At 48.8% G+C, this 21,930-nt stretch overlaps 1 pseudogene; it reads left to right on the top strand.

Annotated features, from left to right (window-relative positions):
* Positions 1-21,693, top strand: part of LOC147725158 (uncharacterized) — a 66,435-nt pseudogene extending 44,742 nt beyond the window's left edge.
* The last annotated feature ends 237 nt before the right edge of the window (positions 21,694-21,930 follow it).

Raw genomic sequence — 21,930 nt, 5'->3', positions numbered from 1 at the left:
TTCTTCACGGACATCATTTTATGGGATCCGATTTTGTGTTTCTGCTTACTTTTCATGATCAACACTGACTAATACTAGGGTGTTCCAGCTTCCATATCAGCAGCCTGTCAATCAACCTATTCTTCAGCTCTTGCAGCCATGAGTACCTTTTCTAGACTGAGTGTCTCTCTCAGTAGGAGTCGTCTGAATGAATCGAAGAGGTAACCACCAATGACTCTGAGACCCATGGCTTCTTCATCACTGAATTCATTGACCTTGCGGTGCTTAATAAGTGTATCAGGTCTTTCGACAAACTCATTCATCATTTCACCAACTTGCTGTCTTGCCTGGTTTAAAATGTCCCTTTTTATAGTCAACATTTGGCATTAGATTGTATTTGGCTTCTAATGTTGCTTTGATTTGACGGTACAATACTTCAGCTTGTGATATTTTCTTTATCACTTCTTTCACTCAATGTCCTGCAAGTTATTTTAAGAATTTTATGATTTTTTTTTGTCATCTACTTGTTCTAGAGTATCTATGAAGTTGTCAAATGTTTTGATCCATGCGGTCCATCTGGCACCAAGATTCTTCTTCTTGGCAGTGTCGAATGGCAGAGGGGGTTTAAAAATTGCAGCAACATTATACTTGTGTTGGGACTTACTGACGTTGAGAGTATATGCTGTTCCGACGACGGTCGCTGCTCACTTGGACCTGCATCTTCTGTAACATGGAAAAAAAAGCCAACCACTGACAACCTGACCACCTTCAAGACAGCCACCCGCAAACACCACCAACTGATCCGATCCACCAAGAAGTCAGCATTCAAGGATCGACTCGACAACAACGCCCAAAACAGCAAGGAACTATTCAACATCGTCAAAGAATTTACCAACCCCACCACAGCCTCAAACGACATTACTCCCTCCCAAGAACTCTGCGACTCCTTATCCTCTTTCTTCTATAACAAAATCGCCGACATACATAACAGCTTTGAGAACATTTCCAAAGAACAGTCCACTCCACCCACCTCCGAACCTAAACCGCCCTCTAACATCCTTAACGCCTGGAACCCAATCACCACTGAAGACACCATCCGCCTAATGAACTCTATTCATTCAGGCTCGCCAACCAACCCCTGTCCCCACCACATCTTCAACAAAGCAAATTCCATCATCGCACCCCATCTCTGTGATGTCATCAACTGCTCCTTCAACTCCGCTACCTTCCCAGAAAGCTGGAAACACGCTGAACTCAACGCCCTCTTGAAGAAACCCACAGCGGACTGCTCTAAACTCAAGAAATACCGTCCCATCTCCCTCCTCCCATTCCCTGCCAAAGTCATTGAGAAAGCCGTCAATAGACAGCTCGCCACCTTCCTTGAATCCAACAACTCCCTCGACCCCTCACAGTCCGGCATTCGAGCCAAACACAGCACCGAAACCGCCCTTATTACAGCGACAGACGACATCCGAACACAACTGGACAACGGAGAAACAGTTGCCCTCATCCTACTCGACCTCTCCGCCGCCTTCGACACGGTCTGTCATAGCACCCTCATACAACGCCTCAGCAACATCGGCATACAAGGAAAAGCCTTAGACTGGATCATCTCGTTCCTCGCTGGGAGAACCCAGAGAGTCCGACTCCCCCCATTCAAATCAGAAGCCACTGAAGTCATCTGCGGAGTACCACAAGGATCATCACTCAGTCCCACCCTCTTCAACGTTTACATGAGTCCCCTCGCATCCATCGCGCGACAACACAACCTCAACATCATCTCTTACGCTGACGACACCCAGCTGATCCTTTCCCTTACCAAAGACCCTAACACCGCCAAAACCAATCTTCATGAAGGCATGAAAGAAGTAGCCGAATGGATGAAAAACAGCCACCTAAAACTTAACTCAGACAAAACGGAAGTCCTCATCCTAGGATCATCCCCCTCTGCCTGGGACGACTCATGGTGGCCATCGGCCCTGGGCACGGCACCCATACCCAGAGACCACGCACGTAACCTAGGCTTCATCCTAGACTCCTCCCTCTCGATGACCAGACAAGTCAAAGCCGTCTCATCCTCTTGCTTTAATGTACTTCGTATGCTCAAAAATATCTTTTGTTGGCTCCCCACCGAAACAAGAAAGACTGTCACCCACGCTCTGGTCACTAGCCGACTGGACTATGGAAACACCCTCTACGCCGGAACCACTTCCAAATTACAGAAAAAACTCCAACGCATCCAAAACGCATCAGCCAGACTCATATTGGACATCCCGCGTCAAGCTCACATTACCGGTCACCTGAAAGACCTCCACTGGCTTCCCGTCAACAAGAGAATAACGTTCCGTCTCCTCACCCACGCACACAAGGCCCTCTACAAACTAGGACCCGAATGCCTCAACTCACGATTGTCCTTCTGCACACCGACCCGCCAACTAAGATCCTCCAATCAAGCCCTCGCTGCAGTTCCACGCATCCAAAGATCCACCATGGGAGGAAGATCCTTCTCCTACTTGGCTGCCAAAACCTGGAATTCTCTCCCCACTCACCTCCGCCTTACCCAGAACCACATTTCCTTCAGGAAGGAACTTAAAACCTGGCTATTCCATAAATAATGCACCCCCTTCCCCCAAGCGCCTTGAGACCCTCTGGGTGAGTAGTGCGCTATACAAATTCCTGAACTTGAACTTGAAGCGTCAGCAATGTGCTGACATCTGGGCCGTCACGCCCAGGCTGATTTGGTAAGGCACCATCTTCTTTCTTGACAGTGAGTAACAGAATTGTCTCTTGAACATGTAATTCACTGCTCTTAACTTTGTGTATTTTATCTGGTTATCGTTGCCTTGTCCATTTCTTTGCACCTGGTCATCTTAACTATTAGTGCTTTCTTACACCTGGCTGTTGCTGCCTGTAGCATTTCTACTTCGTGAGGACGATGGCTCTGTGTTATTCGGTGGCGCAGCATTACTTATTTTGGCCTTATCAGTATGTTCCTGGCAGGTTTTCTGACTGTGTTCCTCTTTGGGGCCTTCCCCTTCTTCGATGGGTTTGTACAAGCTAGAGTGGTGCTTTGACTCCACATACGCCAACAGTAAACTGCTTCTTGAGGCACATCTGGCATGCACAACCAGTTTTCTGGGCCTTGGCAAGCTTTCAGGGGGAGCAATCTTCTTTCTTTGGTGTATTCATTTCCTACTCATCATCAGATGTATTCTGCTCCCCAGCGCGGGAGCATGTAAATGACCATGCCACACATAGAGCACAGTACGATATGTCTTTATTCTTCGACATGCAACTGTTAATTGAACTCACTATGTCAAAACTTTATTGACCACATCCAGACATACCCAAACACCTCCCAACGGATTATGTAACTTTGTAAGGGGTCCCGAGGACCACAAGGGTCCTACTACACATGATCACACAACACTACCGCAGGGGTATATTCTCAAGGACCCATCACTGAGTTATCAGCACTTTATCGCATCCAAATTCGCGATAAATTTATTGCCCCATTCACAAGCTGGTGCTAACAGCCCATATCGCCAGTTTACCTGCGATAGCATCCTCAAAAAACATCACCACGGATGACCCTGGCAACTATTGCTAATAAGATACAGAGTAGGAGTTCCCGAGGAAAAAGCCATGACAACACCACACCTCAACATTCTCAACAACCATCCAGATCTGCGATAAGAACACAAAATATGTGATAAGGCATGTTAGCAGCAGGAAATTAACACCTGCTCTGACCTGGTGCAAAGTCAGACGACAACCGGCACCAAACAAGGGAGCACAGCCCGGAGCCATACCTGATGAACAACAGATGCCATGGAGCCACTGATCATGCAGCCCGGAGCCCCAATAGGGCAACAACACCCACCGCCACCACCAAAAGTAAGCCATTCCCCTGTAACCGCCCCCCTCCACTCCCCCTTCTCCGGATCAACACTGAGGCAGCGCAGGTCAAGACAGCGGACCTCTAGAAAACAACCTCACAGACCCAACACCAGAGAATGTCATTGCCCACTACAGGCACAAAAGGACAACCATACTACGCATCCTGACCACCATTGCCCACAGGCTGACGATACCAAAACAGTGGCCAACCAATATCACACCTCATACAAATCTGTTGGCTGTGCTGCACATGTTGGCCTCTGGGAACTTCCAACCAACAACAGCCAGAGTTAGAGGAATCTCACAGCCAACCCAATCAAAGTTTATCACAACTGTCTTGGATACCATCTTCAGCTTCGTACCACTCTACCTATCCTTCCCCCTCACTGCGCATGAACAGCTGGAGACCAAGCAAGGTGTCTACACCATAGCTGGCTTCCCGCACGTGTTAGGGGGCAATTGACTGCACACATGTCCTACTTCTGTCCCCTGGCAACACTGGACATAATAACCGCAACCAAAACCACACGCATTCCATCAATGTGCAGGCAATAGTGGACCATTGGGGAATCTCCATCAATGTCGACGCCAACCACCCAGGCAGTGTACATGACTCCTACATCTTCCGACATTCCATCATCAACCAGCGCTTGCAGGATGGCACCTACGGAAATGCACTGCTCGTTGGCAAGTGCCAAATGAACACAACAAACACCTCAACTCCACTAAAATGCAACTCACAACACTGGGAATGCAAACATCACAAACTCACATACAACATGCCAAACAACCAGCCCACCCACCAGACACAACAGCACAACTTACTGTGGCAACCTGGGCCAGCCATGCACAAAAACCATCAACGGCCTGGCATCTCAGCCACACAATAGCAGAATGTGGGAAGAGGTGGGGTCCAGGTATGTGCGAAGGAGGCAAGTGACCCAAGAATGAGAATGTACACAATGCCAAGTGTGGCATGGATGTGATGGCCAGACTGTAGTATGCAGACCACACACATATATCCTTTTCGACATACACCACTGGTGTTTGGAGTGTAGTTGACAGTGGACGCCACCATGTCACCCCAGCCATTAGAGAAGATCCTGGAAATGTAGCTTGTTATGTTCCCCCCTGGAAGCGTGAGCAGAGTGGGCTGGTCCGGCGTAAGCCAGGCCAGCGTAGGGGTGTGAATAAAAAGCATGTAGCTCTGGGCGTGGTTCTCCTCCGTAATGCCCAAAGTCCCTGCCAGGGCAGCACCCCTCACCCCGCTATGAGACCAATGCCATTACCGTAAGCGGAGTTGCCTGCAATCCTGTCCACCTGCTGCACCCCGGGCTGCTGGTCCTGCCCTGCGCACCCAGGCCTCAAGGCACACCTGCCGACATCGGTGTGTGTCGAAGAGTGCCCACCACGTGCCGGTGCAAGCTCCAAGCCCGAGTGTCACGACCCTGGCAGCCTCCTCAGACCATCACGGCCCCCGCGACACAGGCCCATAGTACTCCTTTCTTGTTGACATACTCCACCAGCACACACAGCGGACTAGTAGGGCACACATTTGGAACTGAGTCTTGATTACATTCTGCAGAGAACATTAATTAACCCTTTTTGCGCGCACAGCTGGGGTACTCCGGGAGTGAGTATCGGATCTCCGGCCCTGGACTCCCTTGTTTGTCAATATCCTGAGCCCCGGGCTCTTCACTGAAACTGGGAAAATGGCGGCCGCCTTACCCTGGCACCCAGTGGACGTGAAAGGGTGTGATAATTTCCCATGCAACGCCGGGAAATGCTAAAATTAGCAACTAGTGGTCCCCGGGAACAGCTCACAAAATGGCGACCGCTGTGTGAATCGGAAGCCGGAGCCTGACCAACAGAGAGGAAAGAGGGAAGGAGAAAAACCCACAAAAAGGCAAAGAAAACGTGCAAGTAAGGCCAGGCTTAAGCATAAAAAGCAACAAAGCCCAGATTCAGAAAAGATCTTTCCAATATTCGCAATCGAAACATCTCGAACGAGAAAAATCAATTCGCTGAATTCATCAGCGGGTGGGCCAGTCGTAATTGACATAGCTCAAGCAAAGTCCCCACAAGAACATAAGAGAAAGGAGGAAAGCTCACGCATCCCTGTTCTTTCCATCTCCAGCTTGCAAAAAAACAAGTTAAAGCAACGTCTTGTCACAGAAGCAGAAAGCCTGCAAATAAAGGAAATAGATCAGAACAACGCTCCTTTTAGTAACAAACATCGAAACTCAGACAGAGGAGACAAAATCCTACATTGGGACGAGTCATAAATAGGAACGAACAAGGAAGTATGGACGATCCAACAAGTAAGAGGTGGATACAGGAAATAAAAAACAGTCCCCATGCTAAGTACAACCTGATAAAGGTTACCACAAGAGGAAAGGAATGAAGATGTATGCTCCCCCCCAAGGAACCGGAAGACGAACAAACAGGGACAAGGACAACAGAAAATTTGGACATGAATATGAAGAGGACTCATGGAAACTACTTGGGTCAAGAAGCCAGTAAAGAACTTGCCTCATTGACTACTAGCAACTTGTCATCACCAAAAGAAGAAATCACACAATTTCCTAATCGTTTGCAAACCCAGTCAGACGCATTTGAATTAAATCTGACATTTGTGCCTGAATATTCAACCAAGAAGGCATTTTGAATCGAGGGAACTTGCTAATGTTGCTTAAAGCAGTCCCAGAATTAAACAGAATTACCTCACAAGACTTAACAGCTGTTGAATTTCAACAAAAAGGATCAAACTCTGATATTGAACAGTCAGTGACAACTTGATCCTCAAAGGAAGTAGTTGACAAGATATTTGCAGCAAAAGCAAGATTCAGAGCCTGGGGAATCACGCTGATGTTGCATAAACACCTAAGATACCCTTATCCCCTCTTAGGCAGTCCAAAAAATGTAAAACAGGAAGACTCACTCAGGAAATTCCAGAACATATGCATTCGAGGAGCTTGATCGACCACACCAGTTATGACATTGACAGAAAAGGGGCCCACAACATCGGCAAGTGGACCCGACGAGGGAAGTAGAAAATTGGACAGGCTGGATTGGTCGTGGTTGCCAATGGTTCTAATTAAAAAAATACCTAACAAAGAGGCAAAACTAAATGTAAGAGAAGAGAAGCAGGCTGATAATACGGAGGGAATAAAGCATGACAAACTTTCAATCTGCTCCTGGAATGTCAACGGGTTTAAAGATATGGACTAGGACTATGAAACACTAGCTTTCTTTCAACAATTAGATATAATCATGCTTCAGGAAACCTGGAACTTGATTCCATCCGCAATCCCAGGATTTAAAGAACATCATATTCTCGCAGAAAGATTCTCAACCTTGGGCACCCGCGAGGAGGCCTGTCAATATACGCCTCACAAAAGTATAACCGGCTAACCATAGAGCTGGACGTGGGGGCAAATTGGGTACAAGTGATTAAAATCATCGGAACGTCCCCTTTAAATAACCTAAAGTGGCAACTCTTACTGATTCATTTTTACGTACATCCTGAGAGAAAAACCCAGAAAGAAAGATACTCCATTTTAACGGCTCTGATCAAAACTTTGCAAGGATCTTATGAGCAATGCCCCATGTTCATCTCGGTGATTTTAATAGCAATCTTATAACCAAAGATTGAATAAAAGGAAAGAGGTTAGGGAACTGGGGAGGCCGAATATTAATGAATAAGCTAAAAGATCTGGGATTGACCATCTTGAATGGAAATGCAAAGGGAGACACATCAGCGGCAATAACGTATTTGAGTGGTAATGTTAGCTCAATAATAGATGTTACCATCGCCAGTAAAAGGTCACTCCCTTGCATCGAATCTTTTTGTATCATCCAACGCATAGAAAGTGATAATTTCTCTCCAATTACGACAATGTCCAATTCCATTATACGGGCTGGAAAAATCAACTCCCTTATACAACCATCCGAAAGGTTTAACTTGTGGAAACTAAAATGGCGAGGGGGAATATCTGATCCAGGAAATTACCAGGAAATTTCCAGCACCACCTGGCAGCCAAAGAAGGTTTAACTTGAGGAGGGAACCCTGGTTTAGCAACGATCTAAGAGATCAAAAGAGAAGGATCTCAAGAGAGGTACGCATTCAAACCCAAAAGTAAATTGAAAGAACTAAGGAATTACTTTAAGAAGTCATTGAGGCACGCAAAAATGGTTTATAAGGAATCAATTTGGATAAATCTATTGAGCGCAAGTAAATTCCAAAATAGTAGGGACTTTTGGGGTATTATAAATAGCCTGAACAAAGGAGCAAGACTCAAACAAGAGCCTGGAATTGGAGCGAAAGCGTGGGTCGAACATGTGTGGGACATGTACAGCAGTTCGGCACTAGGGTCCATTGTAGGGTCTCAAGGGCCGTCTTTGGTAGTGGAAGAAAGGAAAATACAACCAAAGCAGGATAAATTGGTTCTGCAAAATCAATAACAAGTGATAGACGGCATTGATCAAAATACCCTGACCACCACAAAACTACTATGAGGTATAATACAAAAGCTTAAAACAGAAGGCCGGCAGGTCCGAATGGCCTACCCAACGCATTATTTAAAAATGAACCAGATTATTGGTCGAACAACTTAACTCCGCTCTTCAACCATATTTTTACACACAGCGATGTCCCCGATTCATGGAAAGGGACCATAATCCATCCTATATTTAAACATGGCGATCGTCGTAATCCAGGGAATTATAGACTCATATCTCTAATCGATGTTGAGGCCAAGCTCTACGCCTCCTTGTTCAGTTGCAAGAGTGGACGGATGACAATAACATAATTCCAAATTGTCAAATATGTTTTAGACAAGGGATGGGTACAATAACAAACTTGGCAATCCTGGCAATCCTAACTGAAAAGGCACAAATAAGGAGAACGCGTCTGTATGCATGTTTTATTGATATAAAATCTGCCTTTGATCGAGTAAACAGAAGGAGACTCTGGAAAAAGCTACAGGCATGGGGCCTACCGAATCAATTATTAAATGCAATAATTGCCCTACATAGTGACACCTGGGCGAGAGTAAAATTGGGCGAAGGATGCAGTACGACAGCGAGCATCGACACTCAGCAAGGATTAAAACAAGACTGCGTGTTAGCACCAAGCCTATTTAACTTGTTCCTCTCAGATCTTAGTAAATACATGGAAGCAGCTGACTGCCACCCGCCGAAAATGGCCAATAAGCAGATCTCCATTTTACAGTATGCGGATGACATTGTATTGTTAAACCAAACCCTTCTCGGCCTACAAAGAGCGATAAATAATTTAGCAACCTATCTGGACCAGGAAAATCTGGAACTTAACAAAGGAAAAACAAAGGTTGTCCGCTTGGTGGATCCACACAAAATCAAGTTCAAATGGACAGTAAAAGGGACGAAGGTCGAAGAGCAAGGGTCATACAAATACCTCAGTATTACAATAGGGCAGGGTACAATCCACAAGGAGCACAAACTTGTCACTAAAGCAAAAGCCCAATCATTAATCTTTGCTTACCGACAACTAAACAATAAATTGGACTGCCCAAATTATAACCACCTTTTCAAAGTGATGTCAGCGCAAAGTATGCCTACCCTGTCATATGGCTTAGTCACTTGGTGTGGCAAGGAGGCAGAGTTACTCAATGATCTCCAGACAAGGATCTATAAAGCCGTTTTTAATTTGCCAAAGTCAGCCTCTCCATCCCAAGTCCGGCTTGAATTCGGCCTCCAAAACCAAGAATTTCAGAGCATGAGCGGGTTTATAAAGCTTTGCCAAAAATTCAGTTCCGCAGAACCAGATTCAGACGATAGCCTATGTTGGGAAGAAATCAAGCTCCAGATGGGCCAAGAATGATCAAGCTCATGGGGAAGCTATCTGAGAACTTGTTAGGCTGACCTGGAAATACAAGCAGACTGGTAAAAAAGCCTAGACAAAGCAACTTTTAGTAAAGTGATTAACGACGCAGCAAAAAAGAAATCCTTTCTGGAGGACAAAATTATAACTCCTAATTGCAGGATCATCTCTTCTTATAAATTATTGAAACCGCAAGCATACCTAACACCTCACTTTAGCTGGCAGGTAAAAAAGTGTTACATAAACTACAGGCTGGGCTTGCACGATTCGAAAGACCTACAGCCGTCCTGGAAACAACCCAAACAAGTACCTCAGTGTCGCCTGTGTGGCTACCAAAAGGAATCCCTAATCCACCTTTTTTGCGTTTGTCCAGCAGTTACAACTTGGAGGAGATACTACTTAAGAGCTATTTTTAATGAACTTAAAATCCGCACGTGTAGGCAAGCTGTTATACGCTGGATGGACGATTCCTCCATAATCCTGGCCTGCCGAGGAGTAAAATACCTGGTAGAAGTAAAAAAACTATTACTCCAAGCGGATCAGGAGAAGATCAGAAAGGTCTGACCAACAGGACACTGTTTAATTGGAATCAGTTGTGCAATAAACGGACTGAAAAGTAGATTTATTTAGAATTTAATTGATTAGGTGACATAGATGTTGGACTAAATTTTAACTATTGTATTTTTAGTATTTCATGCGTTGGTAGAGTCCCCACAATGTAATTAACAGGATATAGTATTTAATGTAGTTTGGTTTTAACCATGGATTAAAAGATATTTAATTGTTTTGGATATTTGTAATGATTTTAATTAATCATACAATAAACTTAAAACTGAAACTATTCAACTCTGTTTCATTCCAATGCACACCACTCCCCTCTATGCAACTCCAATAGACGCCACTGTACATCAGTCCACTCCACTCCACCATTCCACTCCACTCTGTGGTTCCTACTCCACTCTACTCTCCTCTACACCACGCCACTAATAAGGGTGGGCGTAAAATCTGTTTCGTGGGCGAATTTGCGGATTTTCCGCGAATCTCGCGAAATCGCGGTAAAATCCACGAATCAGCGGGGACGAATTTTCAGCCAAGCAGGGGTTACAGCAGCAGGTGCAAAAGTTGAACCTAATTTCTTTGTAACCTTTTTCAAAAGGGTTACAAACAAATTAACTTCAACTTGGACACCTGCTGCTAATTGCTTCCTGGCGCCTCGTTGCCTACTTGCAACTATTCTCTGACCCTGCTCTGACCCTTAAAGCAGGGTCAGAGAATAGTTACAAGTAGGCAACGAGGCACCTGTCCAAGGAATTAAACCTCATCAGGAAGCACTTACAGATATAAAAGACAGGAAGAAGGGAGAGGATGGCAAATACACCCATTTTGAGTTGTCAGGAGGGGTTAAACTAAAAGAGACCCTTACAGCACAATTTTCATATGCATTTTGCTAAAAATAAAAAGCTGTATGTTCTGTAGGGGCAACTCAGGAATCTGGCCCTTCAGAGATCCGGCCTCTCTTTCTTTCTCTCGTTCTCTCTCTCCCTCTCTCTTTCCCTCTATTTCTCTCTCTTTCTATCTATCTATCTATCCATCTATCTATCTCTCTCTCCCTCTCCCATAAACGACTGCATGGGTAACTTCGCTATGCAAGCGTTTTGCGAAGACGCAAAAAACCCCGCGAACACGCAAAAAAACCAGCGAACACGCAAAAAACTAAAATCCGCAAATTCGCGAATTTTGCGGATCGCGAATTCGCAAATCCGCAAATTCACGGATCGCAAATTCGCAAAATTCGCCCATGCTTAGCCACTAACTTTAAGCCATGCTGAGCAGCAGCCACGCTAAAAGACAATGCCAAATCTAATAGCTTTCTTGTAGGTGAGACCTACTGGCTTTGCCAAGGCTTGTTCTTATAAAGCTGCCCTTTGCACTTTTCTGATACTTGCTGCATTATCTACAGCAATTTAAGCAGTCTCACATGTGTCCCCCTCATTCACACCCCATGCAAGGTACTCAATGGTCTGAATGCAGCAATCTTGCTGTTGTTGGGCCAGGGTGTAGTGGTCACATGCAGCAGTCATGTGTGTCTTTATAGCGCATCGAGTGCGCCTACAGGGACTCTGCACTCAGGATGTATTTTAGGTGCCAGGTCAAGCTGCAATTCTGTATGCCCAATTTTAAGTGAACACCATTACATACTCAGACTGCAGAGTCAAAGCCAATAGGTCTGGTTGATAAACGGAAATGCCTCTTCACTGCGTTCAAGTGTCCAAGCCTGTACTCGGTGACTCTTCGCCTCTGCACTCGGTCACTGATGCTTGCACTCATGCCCTGTTAACCTATTGTTGCATTCATCCACTCATCCATCCACAACACCACACACAGGCTGCTCACCAATCAGTGAAGGTGCACTTAAAATAGAGTGCCAGGCCTGTTTTCTTTGCCAATGCTTGTTTCATGTAGAACGATCCGTGGATAACACATGGATGTGAATTAAAATTTCACATGAAAGAGAACCAGGGTATTTGATGCAAAGTTCTGGATTTATTCCAACAGAGTTGTATAGTGTGTTTAAGAACAGTTGTAAAGTGATGCCTCACTTGAAGGGCTTCAGGTCAGTCTCTGATTGGCTCACAGTGATGCAGATGCAGAAGTGGGAAGTGCAGGGGCTTGTACCACAGGTGCAGTGAAACTCATGCACAGAAGGAAGGAGCACAGAAGAAGCATGTCACTCTGGAAGTTTACTTTCAGCTCGCTGTGATGCCTCACTTGTAGGGGCTTTGGGTCAGTCTCTGATTGGCCCACAGTGATGCAGATGCAGAAGTGGGAAGTGCAGGGATTTGTACAACATGTGCAGTGAAACTCATGCACGGAAGGAGGGAGCCCAGAAGAAGTATGTCACTCTGAAAGTTCACTTTCAGCTCCCTGTGATGCCTCACTTGCAAGGCTTCAGGTCAGTCTCTGAGTGGCCCACAATGATGAAGACGCAGAAGTGGGAAGCAAAGACGTAGCCTTATTCAGATGTTGCCCCGCCCCCATGCAAATAAGGGAATTCCTATTTTACTCAGAAATTCTTCCAGTTTGTGTCTGAGCTGCAAACAGCACAGCGCGGAAACAGGGAGAGGTGTTTGCCTCTGTTTTCTTTTTTTCACTGTTTCTGACGTGAATGTATCTGCTTCACATACTACAGCAAACTAACAAGCACGTAAAAGGTAATACATCTATTGGCTTTCCCAATGCTTATTTGCTCCGGCTAGGCTAAGACAGACTGCCCTGGTGTTCTTGCATACATGGTGGCTATCTTAATTAATGAATGCTTTACCTAAAAGACAGTTGTGACGGCGGTGTAAACATCCCTGCTTGTAATGTTTACATTTATTATGGTAAAGCATTAACACAATCCATTGAATGTGCCCTGTGTGTCAGTGTCTCTGTCTCTGCACATTCACAGGCAGTGACAAGAAACCGTGTCAAATCCAAATGAAGAGGGTCACAAGCTGAGGGCGCAGAAGCCATCCTGAGGGGGCTGAGTACTGTTGTGGGGCTGCAGCCTCTATGTGGGGGAAGGGGTTGCTAAGGGGATAATTAATAGAGGAAGGTGGGTGAGTGGAAGGAGCAGAGAGAGAGAGAGGAAGAAGGGCAAGGACAGCCACTCATAAGCACTGCAAAGATCTGACTTTGTTAATGATTTCTGGCTGACAGTATTAGTTTTGTCAATGCTTGTTGGATGCCAGTATTAGTTTTATCAGTGCTTGTTGGCTGCCAGTATTGGTTTTGTCAATGCTTGTTGGGTGCCAGTATTGGTTTTGTCAGTGCTTGTTGGCTGCCAGTATTGGTTTTGTCAGTGCTTGATGGATGCCAGTATTGGTTTTGTCAGTGCTTGTTGGCTGCCAGTTTCTGGCTGACAGTATTAGTTTTGTCAATGCTTGTTGGATGCCAGTATTAGTTTTATCAGTGCTTGTTGGCTGCCAGTATTGGTTTTGTCAATGCTTGTTGGGTGCCAGTATTGGTTTTGGCAGTGCTTGTTGGCTGCCAGTATTGGTTTTGTCAGTGCTTGGTGGATGCCAGTATTGGTTTTGTCAGTGCTTGTTGGCTGCCAGTATTGGTTTTGTCAATGCTTGTTGGATGCCAGTATTGGTTTTGTCAATGCTTGTTGGATGCCAGTATTAGTTTTGTCAGTGCTTGTTGGCTGGCAGTATTGGTTTTGTCAGTGCTTGTTGGCTGCTAGTACTGGCTTTGTGAATCCTATCAGAATCGAGGCACAAGCATTGGTACAACTAACTGCAGTGCCCCTTCTCATCTGCTCCCCTTCTGAACCTTCCCCGGAGTAGGAGTAAGTCTCTGTAAAGTCTTCCGCCGACTGTCGGAGCTGTGTCTGGAGTAAATCAACAGCTCTAAATCTTGATGACCTTGAAGCTCTGTGTGACCTTGGCTCGAAACCGTGACTTACCAGAGTGACCTCAGAAGCGAATAAGGCAGCGGGCAAAACCAGGAGGAAAAATAATGAATGTATTCACTTCTATCTGATCATCACACTGATGAGCAGGAGAGAGCATGTGATGTGATGTGTGCATTAATGTCACCCCAGCACGTGTTTTACTGCTGAGGAGTCCTTTCATGAGATGAGTCAGAGAATACATCTCACTAGCAACCTGGATTTCAAATTCAATCAAATTGTGTTTAAAAAAAAAAGTTCATTTTAAGGCCTCTTAAGCAGAAAGGCTGGTTATTTCTTTGCAAACCTTCAGTGATTCCTACAATGGGAAAACTCTCAACATTGCTGAGGGGGAAACCCTGCGCCGGTATCCTCCTTTCTAGCGCCAAGAAACCAAAGGAATTGAATCCAGCTTGTGGTGTCAGATATTAGAGGTTCCAGGTTCTGTGAGTGAAGGACAGAAGCTTTAAATCCTGACACTGTCCTAGCCTGTAGAGTCCTATTCTCTATGCCTTGCAGTACTGAAAGCCCGTCTCCTGAGCGCCTAGAAGCCTACAGGTGTCTGAAGTCCACATATGGCGTCAGACACTATATAGGCCCAGTCTGAGGATGGATTCCTCCCGAGCTCTGCTAGTAAGAGACACCCAGCTGACCTCTGTGCCTGCCCCGGCCAGTATAGGCCCACCACCCCCTATCCTGTAGAGATCCTCTCACTGCATCCTGTGACCAGAAGCTTCTCTGACCCCTTGTCCTGTCTCCTCTCTTACAGGGACTCTATCCTCCCCAGTGCTGCTCTGTGCCCTCTGTGCACTTTCGCTGCTGCTGCTGGTACTGCTGGGGCTGACCTTGGCTCGACTCACTGGTAAGTCTCCCACTCTCATACAGAGCATGAGGTCAGAGATTGCTCCTAAAGTCAGTGTCATGTGCTGTCATACATGCAGCTTGTATCCCACTGTTATGGAACTCGCATTCCCGTTTTATTCAAACATTTTGCATATTAAAACAGCCCTTGTCCGGCTGGATATCGGTTGCACTATAGCACTGATTGAGGCTATACTTATTATATTTATATTCTCCTCTAACTCAGGGACCACTGCCTGTTTGTTTCCAAGGTCCCTGGCCGATTTAATTTGGTTTCCCTTGTCCGTTATACACACGTCATACATGTAGGGGCAGTGCCAGAGGTGTCAGGTGTGTTACAAAGATACACATAGATTGAGTACTGAGGTATCAGGTGTTGTCACACACACACACACACACAGGTGTGAGGTACTGTCACAGATACACCCATTGAGCCAGTCCCAGAGGTGTCAGGGGCTGTCACACACACATAGAGCCAGTGCGAGAGGTGTCAGGTGCTGTCACACACACATAGAGCCGGTGTCAGGCGCTGTCACACACACATAGAGCCGGTGTCAGGCGCTGTCACACACACACATAGAGACAGTGTCAGAGGTGTCAGGTGCTGTCACACACACACACATAGACCCGTTGTCAGGAGCTGTCACACACACACCTAGATCCAGTGCCAGAGGTGTCAGGTGTTGTCACACATACACACTCACATAGAGCCGGTGTCAGGTGCTGTCACACACACATAGAGCCAGTGCCAGGGGTGTCAGGTGCTGTCACACACACATAGAGCCAGTGTCAAAGGTGTCAGGTGCTGTCACACAAACATAAAGCCAGTGTCAAATCTGTCAGGTGCTGTAACACACAAGTAGAGTCCGTACCACAGGTGTCAGGTGCTGTCACACAAATATATAGTTCCAGCAGTTGAGATGCTGTTACACACACACACACACAATGTAGAACCAGTGCCAGAAGTGTCTGGTGCTGTCACAGACACACATATACACACACACACACAAGCACACACACACGTAGAACCAGTGCTAGAGGTATTGGGTTCTGTCACACACAAATGGAGACAGAGGTGTCAGGTGCTGTTACACAGAAACACTCAGAGATGTCAAGTGTTGTCACACATGTAAATAGAGCCAGTGTCAGATGTTGTCACACAGGTAAGTAGAGGCAGTGTCAGGTGTTGTCACACATGTATGTACAGCCAGTGTCAGGTGCTGTCACACATGTATCTTCAATCAATCAATCAATCAATCAATCATGGCACTTGTATAGCTCGCTACTCACCCGTAAAGGTCTCAAGGCGCTTGGGGAAGGGGTCCGCTACTGCTCGAACAACCAGGTTTTGAGTTGTCTCCTGAAGGCGAGGTGGTCCTGGGTCAGCTTAAGGTGGATGGGGAGGGAGTTCCATGTCTTGGCCGCCAGGTAGGAGAAGGATCTGCCTCCGGCGGTGGCTCTTCGGATGCGTGGTACGGCGGCGAGGGCGAGGCTGGCAGACCGTAGCTGGCGGGTGGGCGTGTGGAAGGTCAGGCGGTCGTTGAGGTACTTGGGGCCCAGGTCGTGGAGAGACTTGTGTGCGTGGGTGAGGAGCCTGAACGTGATCCTCTTGTTGACGGGGAGCCAGTGCAGGTCCCTCAGGTGGCCGGAGATGTGGCTGCGTCGGGGGATGTCCAGAATGAGACGGGCGGATGCGTTCTGGATGCGTTGGAGTCTTTTCTGTAGCTTGACTGTGGTTCCGGCGTAGAGGGTGTTTCCATAGTCCAGTCGGCTGGTGACGAGTGCCTGGGTGACCGTCTTCCTGGTTTCGGTCGGGATCCATCGGAAGATCTTGCGGAGCATGCGGAGGGTGTGAAAGCATGAAGAGGAGACGGCGTTGACTTGTCTGGTCATCGAGAGGGAGGAGTCCAGGATGAAGCCCAGGTTGCGTGCGTGGTCTGTAGGCATGGGGGCGGTGCCCCGGGCTGGGGGCCACCAGGAGTCGTCCCGGGCGGAGGGTGATGGTCCCAGGATGAGGACTTCCGTCTTGTCTGAGTTCAGTTTCAGGCGGCTGTTCTTTATCCACTCGGCGACTTCTTTCATCCCTTCGTGGAGGCTGGTTCTGGCGGTGTCGGGGTCTCTGGTGAGGGAGAGGATCAGCTGGGTGTCGTCGGCGTAGGAGATGATATTGAGGTTGTGTTGGCGTGCGATGGTGGCAAGAGGTCTCATGTAGACCTTGAAGAGGGTGGGGCTGAGTGATGAACCTTGCGGGACGCTGTAGATGACTTTGGTGGCCTCGGATCGAAACGGGGGAAGGCGGACTCTCTGTGTTCTTCCGGCGAGGAACAAGATGATCCACTTCAGTGCCTTCTCTTGGATGCCGGTGTTGCTGAGGCGTTGGACTAGGGTGCGGTGGCAGACAGTGTCGAACGCTGCGGAGAGGTCCAGGAGGATGGGTGCCGCTGTTTCCCCGTTGTTGAGAAGGGCTCCGATGTCGTCGGTGGCTGCGATGAGGGCGGTCTCGGTGCTGTGGTTGGCTCTGAAACCGGACTGCGAGGGGTCGAGGGATCCATTCGTCTCGAGGAAGGCGGCAAGTTGTCTGTTGGCAATCTTCTCAATGACTTTGGCAGGAAAAGGGAGGAGCAAGATGGGGAGGAAGTTTTTGAGGTTGGTGGGGTCCGCTGTTGGTTTCTTCAGTAGGGCGCTGAGCTCGGCGTGCTTCCAGCTCTCCGGGAAGGTGGCGGTGTCGAAGGAGGTGTTGATGACATCTCGGAGTTGGGGTGCGATGGTGGAGTCGGCCTTGTTGAAGACGTGGTGGGGGCAGGGGTCAGTCGGAGATCCGGAGTGGATGGTGTTCATCGCACGGGCTGTGTCTTCGGTGGTCACCGTGGTCCAGGTGCGGAGGGTGGCGGTGGGGTGCGTTGGTTCGACGGTTGGGTGCGCGGATGGTGCGCAGAAGCTGTTGTGGATGTCAGCAATCTTGCGGTGGAAGAATGAGGCGAGGGAGTTGCAGAGATCTTGTGAAGGGGTGATGTCGTTGTTGCCGGTGCTGGGGTTGGAGAACTCCTTGACGATGCTGAAGAGTTCCTTGCTGTCGTGGGCGTTGTTGTCCAGTCGATCCTTCAGTGATTTCTTCTTGGTGGTGCGGATGAGCTGGTGGTGCTTGCGGGTCGCGAGTTTGAGGGCGGTCATGTTGTCAGTGGTCCGGTCGATGAGCCAGGCTTTCTCGAGGGTGCGGCAGGTCTTCTTGGAGTCTTTGAGTTCGTCAGTGAACCAGGGGGCCTTCTTGCTTCTGGGTTCTTCAGTGGTGCGAGGTCGTTGGCGCAGGCGGTCAGCCACTGTGTGAAGTTGCGGGCTGCTTCGTTGGGGTCCGGTGTGCTGGCAGGTGGGTTCTGGCTGAGGGAGGTGGTGAGTTGGTCGGCGGTGATCTTGCTCCAGCTTCTGTGTGGGACCTGTTGCGGGTGGTGGTGGGTGGTGGTTTTTCTGAAGCTGAAGTGGACGCAGCTGTGGTCGGTCCAGTAAAATCCGGTGGAGTGGCTGAAGGCGATGTGGTTGCTGGATGAGAAGACGGGGTCAAGCGTGTGGCCGGCGTAGTGGGTGGGGGTGTTGACAAGCTGCTTGAGTCCGAGGTTGGCGAGGTTGTCCAGCAGGGTGACGGTGTTGCTGTCCTTGTTGTTCTCCAGGTGGAAGTTGGGTTTCCCCTAGGAGGATGTAGTCGGCGGAGGGGAGGACGTGTGGGCTGATGAAGTCCGTGATGTCTTCCCTGAATTGTGCGTGAGGTCCCGGGGGTCTGTAGATGAGGGTGCCTCTGAGGGTCGTCTTTGGGTCGGTGTGAATCTGGAAGTGGAGGTGTTCGGCGGCGGCAAATGTGTTGTCCGCCTCGGTCGTGATGCGGATGGTGTTCTTGTGGACGATGGCGATGCCTCCTCCGGTCTGGTTGACGCGGTCCCTCCTGGTGATCTTGTATCCATCCGGGATGGCGATGGCGATGTCGGGGGCTGAGGAGGCGTTCATCCATGTTTCAGTGAGGAAGGCGATGTCTGGTGAGGTTGTGTCGAGGAGGTTCCAGAGTTCGACGGCGTGTCTGTGGACGGAGCGGGTGTTGAGCAGGATGCACTTGAGGTCGCTGCTGGAGTTAGGCTTCGCGGGCGCGGTGCCTGTTCGGAGGCAGGTGAACTTGCAGGTGAAAGGTCCGTGGAAGCGTTTCGGGGCGGCCCGGCAGCAGGTGGGCTTCAGGCCGGTATTGAGTGCGTTGAGGGCCACGGCGTCGTAGGTTTGTCGGGTTGTCTTGCGTCGGTGGGGGGCAGCCCGGCAGCAGGTGGGCTTCCAGCCGGTATTGAGTGCGTTGAGGGCCGTGGCATCGTAGGTTTGTCGGGTCGTCTTGCGTCGGTGGGGGCCAGGGGTCCTGGGCGCGGTCCAGGCGCGGACGGGCTTGCCTTTGGCGTGCCTTCGGCGCACAATCGGCGCGCCCGCTGCACGTGACCGCTGCGCGTACGCGCGGTCGCCATTTATGGCTAAGTGGGAGGGAGGAGCAGCTGGTAGGCGGGAGCGGGGAGGGCACAAAACGAAATGGGGGCGTGGCCGCGTGGACGGCGGCGGGAAGCGGGGAGCGGGGCGGGCAGGGCACAGGGGGACTGAAGTAACAAATCAATAGGCTAATTCTACAACGTGCACAGGGGACAACAGCAGTGGCAACAAGAAAAGGTAATGAAAAGAAATAAGAAAATAGTTAGACACACGCAAACACGGCGGAGGGGCAGGGATCAGCGAGGCAGGCAGCTAGGGCGAAGAGGCAGGCACAACGAGGCTGCGAGCAGAAGGGAGGGAGGGGCACACACACAGCTGGTGGCCGTGCGGCGCGGGGGTGTCCTGAGAACAGGTCACACTCACCTGCGCCGCGCGGTCGTCATTTATGGCCAAGTGGGAGGGAGGAGCAGCTGGGAGGCGGGAGCGGGGAGGGCACAGAACAAAAAGGGGGCGTGGCCGCGTGGACGGCGGCGGGAAGCGGGGAGCGGGGCGGGCAGGGCACAGGGGGACTGAAGTAACAAAACAATAGGCTAATTCTACAATGTGCACAGGGGACAACAGCAGTGGCAACAAGAAAAGGCAATGAAAAGAAATAAGAAATATAGTTAGACACACGCAAACACGGCGGAGGGGCAGGGATCAGCGAGACAGGCAGCTAGGGCGAAGAGGCAGGCACAACGAGGCTGCGAGCAGCAGCGAGGCGAGGGGCACACACACAGCTGGTGGCCGAGCGGCGCGGGGGTGTCCTGAGAACAAGTATCTTGAGCCAGGGGCAGTATACATGAGGTTTTGGTGCCCCAGGCACCACTCACCTCTTCCACTACTTCAGCCGCAGCCCCTCCCTCCTCAGGTGTCTGATCTGGCTCTAGCTCCTATGTGTACCTTGTGCCAGGTGAGGTGTGTTTGGGGTACAGAGGTTTCTCAACGATTCCCTCTCCTTCAGTAGCCAAGAGGGTAGAGTCTCTCATTATAGCCCTTGTGTGAGGGCTGTCTGTAGAGGGCGCCCACCCCACTGACTCCCCCTCTAGCCTCAGTCCCAGCAGTTTGTGTGTACCACCCATTGATGCAGCCAGGGGGGGCTGTCTCCAGGTGAAGATCATGCACAGGTCTCTCTGTCCCAGCCTTGGAAGGTCGGATCTTTATTTACCTCCATTACTGACCAATATTCATTTAATGTGATAAAACTGACCCTTCCTTCACATGGCTTTCATTACTTCAGAGTGAATGCACCTTCACTACTGACGTCACTGCAGAAGGGAGTTCTCTGGATAGGTTTATAGTCCACACCCACCAACGCCCAGTCCAATGAGGGCTTTGTGTTGGATGAGGATCCTAAACACCTGTGTGCAGGGATAGGGCTGTACATACCTTTATAGTCCACACCCACCAAAGCCAGTCCAATGAGGGCTTCGTGTTAGATGAGCATCCTAAACACCTGTGTGTGGGGGATAGATCTGTTTATAGGGAAAGGCAGACTTAAAGCAATTATGGAAAGCCATCTGGGCCCAGTGGTCTTCTGGGCAGTGCTTCAAGGGGGATGAAAAAGATAGGGCGGGGCTCTCTAAAAGGGGCGAGGACAATTATGTGTAAGTAGGATTCCTGTCTGAGAAGAGAGGCCTGTGTAAGTAAGGATTTAACTTACAAGATGTAAACTACAATCCTGTGCTTCACTCAGCAGTGCATCTGACTAGTGTCTGGGTGCATGGCTGTGAGTTTGATGTTATTGCATCCAGACATCTCACACAGCAATCAACACATGCACCTCAAACAAGCCTGGCCTACAAGCTAAATGAACAGCAAAAAGGAGTTTGTTATGAATAGTTGGTATTGTAAATGTTTCAATTCTGAAAATACAAGACTGTCAATTTAACGTTCATATGTTCTGTGGAAGTGGGAGGGGCTTTAGGAATGTCACTGGCTGTCATTGGAGATGGTGAAGTGAACCATGGAGTGGTCAGTCCAGGTGAGTTTTCTGATGTAGTGTGAATTTGATTCTGTTGCTGGAGGTAAAATTGGCATCAAGTGCCCCTACAAATTTGTGCATGGGTTCTGTGAGTTGGGTGAGGCTGGTGGTGTTCAGGTTCTCCAGGAGGATGGTGGAGTTGGTGTCATTGGGGTCATCAACGTGGAAATTGAAATGGCCAAGTAGGACATAGTGGTGGGAGTCCATGGCAATGTGGGCAATGGGGTTGTAGATGGCATTGCAGAAAACTGGTTGAGTTCCCAGAGGTCTGTAAGGAATGGTGCCTCTTTCTGTGGTCTTAGCATCAGTCCGAAGTCTAAAGCTGAGGTGTTCCTTGAGAGGCGTTGCTTAATGATGGTACATAAGATGGTTTACTTGAAGATGATGGCAATACCCATGTCGTTTTTGTTGATGCTGTCTTGA

Source organism: Lissotriton vulgaris, chromosome 4_1 (genome assembly GCF_964263255.1).
Source record: "Lissotriton vulgaris chromosome 4_1, aLisVul1.2, whole genome shotgun sequence".
NCBI classification, from domain to species: Eukaryota; Metazoa; Chordata; class Amphibia; order Caudata; family Salamandridae; genus Lissotriton; species Lissotriton vulgaris.
Note: the sequence above shows the minus strand (reverse complement) of the source record. Positions and strands in the feature narration are given on the sequence as shown.